Source organism: Heterocephalus glaber, unplaced genomic scaffold, assembly GCF_053883595.1.
Source record: "Heterocephalus glaber isolate CG9 unplaced genomic scaffold, H.glaber_assembly_v1.0 deba00001479, whole genome shotgun sequence".
NCBI lineage: Eukaryota > Metazoa > Chordata > Mammalia > Rodentia > Bathyergidae > Heterocephalus > Heterocephalus glaber.
In genome coordinates, this window is record NW_028258316.1 from 12455325 (window position 1) to 12460086 (window position 4762).

Genomic DNA, 4762 nt, shown 5'->3' on the forward strand with positions numbered 1-4762 from the left:
TTCATAGCGCACAGTTTGTAATAGCTAAAGCTTGGAAGCAGCCCAAGTGTCCATCAACTGGAAACTGGATAAAGAAAATGTGTTTGTTTGTTTTTTTATAAAATGGAGTATTCCTCAGCCATAAAGAATGAAAAGCTAGAGTCATTTATAGCTAAATGGATGCATATTGAGGCCGTACTCTTAAGTGAAATAAATAGGACCCACATGTGTAAATACCGAATAGTTTCTCTAGTGTGAGAAAGTGATAGTGTGAACAAGGGTTAAAATGATTAAAATGAATAATTGATAATTTGAAATTGGAAAAATGGTCCAAAGATGAAGGAGTGAAGGGAGGGGAAGGGGAAAGGAAAAGAGGGAAAGGAAAATCAATGAGAAAAGAAAAAAAAAAAGGAAATGAAATCTATGTAAACAGGGAAGGGGGGAGTGGGTGAAGGGTGCACAGGTAATGGGGAAAAATATAAGAACCATGATATATCATGTACAGGTACAGACACCCAATGTAAACGAATTGTATACCTAAAATGTACCAATAAAGAACTAAAAAAAAAGTCACTAAGGTGCCCAGGCTGAGTTTGAACTTGTGATCTTCCTGCCTCAGCCTCCCAGAATGCTGTGATTACAGGCATGCACCACCACACCTGGGTCATGAACTCCTCTTACCCAACAGCTTTTCTATGCTGTGGTTCCATTTTTATTTGTTTTAAAAATTATTCCTTGATTTCTTCCTTGACACCTTTTTCATTCAATGACATGTGTAGCTCCCTGGCCACCTGCCTCTTGGGCTGCCATACCACCCCCTTTGAGTATCTAGGAGCAGAGCCCCCCCCAGCACTGAGGAGGTGAGCCACATGGGCATCAGCAGCACATCCACCTACCCCCCCACATCTGTGACAAGCCATTATCTGAACCCACACCATAGAGTTGCAGGAGTTATTAAGGACATTGTTCTGAGCTACTGAATATAGAGCACAAGTGAACAATAGAATATAGAGCACAAGCCTCTCTGAGGCTTCTTGATGAGAAGTGAAGCACACTGGAAAAGACTCTGCAATAAATGTACACCAGATCACCTTAGTTGGGGGGCCAGTGGTGTGGACCAGAACAATGAAGCTGGATGCAGATCCCAGACATGAGTCTACCCTGACCCCACACTGGCCTAAGCCAAGGGCCCACACTGGCCTAAGCCAAGGGCCCACCTGGAAAAAAGCTGCACAGGCACACAAGCAATAGAAAGAGGTTCACCCTGATATCATCAGTAAGTGTGCAAGACCCTAACTAGAAGCTTGCTCACACAACAGGGACTGGGGTGAACAGACCCCAGCCAAAGGCCCTCCCATACAAAAGGTACACAGGGCTCCTAGCCAGAGGTACAACTAGATACCATCTAAAGTGTGTACAGACCCCAGCCAGAAGACCACCCAGACAAAAGGTCAGCTCAGAGATCCAAAAGGCCACCTTTCTGAAGTCAGGAATTAGTGTACTGATGAGCAGGTGAGAAAAGGATGCTCAGTGGCTTGCTGAGAATTGAAGTCCACTGGGTGAGCCAAAAGTGGTCTCAATAAAGGAACATCAGGCCGGATCTATTGAAATGAGAAGACCCATAAACAAGTCTCAAACCAGACAACCAGATCACCTAAGGCGACCCCAAAGGGAAAGAAGATGGAACAATCTGATACTCAACCACGTGGTCATCCTGAACTGGCAACAAGAGGATCTGGAAAAAAAGAAATGGGAAACAATTTCTCAGATAACAGCAAAGATTGTGTAAAGAATGCAAGATACGATTAATAAGTATAGAGGAGACACAGAAAAAAAAATAGAGAAGCTGAGAAACATGATGCAATCCCAACATAGGAAACAAATGGAATCCATAAAACAGATGCAAACAGATTTCCAGGAGATGAAAAACTCCATCGAAAGTTGACACAGCAGAATGAGCCAATGTGAGGACAGAATTTCAGATATAGAAAATAAGATTGGAATTAGTGACCAGGAAAAAAAATTCTTAAAAATAGTAAAGGACGATGACAAATTAATCCAGCAGCTGCTAGACAATGCAAAGAAGAATAACATAAGACTAATCAGAGTCAAAGAAGAAAGAGGAGAGAGGGCAGACAACATTAAAAAAAACCTGTTCATAGAAGAGATGGCAGAAAACTTCCCAAGCAGGGGAAAAGAACTTGACATGCAGATAAGTGAGGCATAGAGTATTCCAACTAACCTTGCTACAAAAATACCTATATATAAGCATATAATAGTTAAGATTCTAGAAATCCAACAGAAGAACAAAATTCTACAAGCAGTGAGAGAAAAGAAACAAATCACATACAAAGGAAAGCCCATCAGAATCACAGCAGACTTCTCAATGCAAACCCTCAAGGCAAGAAGAGCTTGGAGTGACATATTTAAAAACCTAAAGGAAAAGAAGCTCCATCCCAGATTGATGTACTCTGCAAAACGATCTTTCAAAATTGATGGAGAAATAAGATACTTCCATGACAAAGAGCACCTTAGGAACTTCATGAATACCAAACCAGCACTCCAAAAAATTTTAGACAATATCCTAGGAAAGGACAATGAGGATCACAACCCCAGGAAGCCCAGCAGAATGAATCCACTGGACTTGACAAATTAAACGCACAGGGGGAGAATCCAACAACAAAAAAAAGTCATGACAAGGCTTTTAAAACTTTTAACTTCATCTCCCTAATCAGTGTATAATTCAATCTTGTTATTGTACTGAATAGTATTTTTCTGATTCTAGTGTTGCACACCTTTCCTTGTACTGTATTGGCTATTTATCATCTTCTTGTGTCTGCTTTTTAATTGGGTTGTTTATTAATGATCTGTAAGAGTTCTTTATATATTCTGGTCATAGGTTATATGCATTGTAAATATGGTCTTTTTAAGGACTACTTTTCATTTTAACGATGTCAATTAAAGTTCTAAATTGTGATGGAATCCAATTTATCAATTTTTTCTTTTATACATCATTTTTTTGTATCCTAGGAAGTTCTTACCTACCATAAATTCATAAACATTTTCCCTTATAATTTCTTCTTAAAGTTTTATAGTTTTAGTCTTTCATATTTAGGTTCATAGATCCCTTCAAGTTATTTTTATGTATGGAAATAAAGGGTTTGAGGAAAATTATTCAGGTGTTGGTAAAAAATATTCCCAATTCTCTCAAGACAAACAAAACAATTGAACAGAGAAAAAAACTGCATCTAAGTTGAATACATGCTGAAAAGTGAGTGACAATCAAAATTCACTAAGAAACAGTAATTCATAGAGGAAAGGATATAGGAGTTCTCATATTCCTGGTGGAGAAGGCATGTGCAAGACTCATGTCTACTTAATATAAAGGACAATGTCTCACCCCAAAAATGTTCCTCTACTCAGTTGATTTCTCAGAGCTCCTTTCATATCCAGATTCCTCAAAGTGTAGATAAAGGGATTTAGCATTGGTGTGACCAGACTCTACAACACTGCCACAATGACATCATTGTCTTCAGTGTTATTGGAAGAAGGTACAAAGTATAGTCCAAGAATTGCTCCATAATACAGAGAAACTATAGACACATAAGAGCCACATGTGGAGAAGGCTTTGCAAATTCCCTTGATTGAGGATGATCTCTGGATGGTGGCCCCAAAGTGGCCATAAGACACCAGAATGGATATAAATAGTAGTGTAATAACCATTGATCCTACAATGAGAATAACCAGGCCATTGCTGGTGGTAATTGAACTGTACAGCTTAAGTAAAGCAGAGGGGTCACAGAAAACGTGGTGGAGAGTGTTGTCTCTAGAGAAAGAGAGTTGGGCTAGAAGGAGATTGTGCACAAGGGCACTTGCAGAGGACAAGACCCAGGACACAATTACTAGCAGGAAACAGAGGTTCTGACTCATGATGATGTTGTAGTGAAGGGGACGACAGTTGGCCACATATCTATCAAAGGTCATTGCAGTGAGAAGGAAGCTATCAACAGCACAAAATAATAAGCAAAAGAATTCTTGAGAAATGCATCCAGCATAAGAGATGGATTGACTATGAGTCAGCATATTCATTAGCATCTTTGGAGCTGTGACTGATGAGAAAGAGATGTCAGCTAGAGCCAAGTGGCTGAGGAAGAAGTACATGGGGGTGTGGAGGTGGGAGTCCAGTCTGATGAGCAGGATGATGAGCAGGTTCCCCAGCACTGTGGTCAGGTACAGGACCACAAACAGGTCGTTGTACATGCCTTGCTCTTCCTTCCTGATAGGGAGCCTGAAGAGGATTAAATCAGATGCACTGCTCTGATTACCCCTCCTCATGCTCTGTTCTATTGTATTGCTGGAGAAGCAAGAGGGGTGGACATATGAGAGAACCAAAAGTCATTGTGACAATTACATAATGACAGTATGATTTCCAACTACCAGTATGTGCATTTTAACCTGAATATCTCAAGATTTTTACCATATTTGTTTAAAATGTTGATCTGGATAAAGATGACCATTCATCCATCTGGAAAACAGCTTAACGTCTTTTGGGAAAACCATGAAACATCTGAATGATCATTAGTTCAGACCAGGTTCCAACTTGAGAAGTCTGAGTCCATGATAGAAATCTGAGGTAAGGGAATTAGGTGTAAGGCCAGATAGGGAGGCAATTAATCAAAAACTAATACATTATTTCTAATGGCTTGTTCACCTCTAATAATCTCTGAAACACACTTTGATTAATGCTTTATTTCTAGGAGTTGCATTAAGAGGAGAGAATGCA

At 39.8% G+C, this 4762-nt stretch overlaps 1 pseudogene; it reads right to left on the reverse strand.

Moving 5' to 3' along the window:
* Positions 1-3375: 3375 nt before the first annotated feature.
* On the reverse strand, positions 3376-4314 carry LOC101717537 (olfactory receptor 1J21-like; annotated as a pseudogene).
* Between the last annotated feature and the right edge of the window lie 448 nt (positions 4315-4762).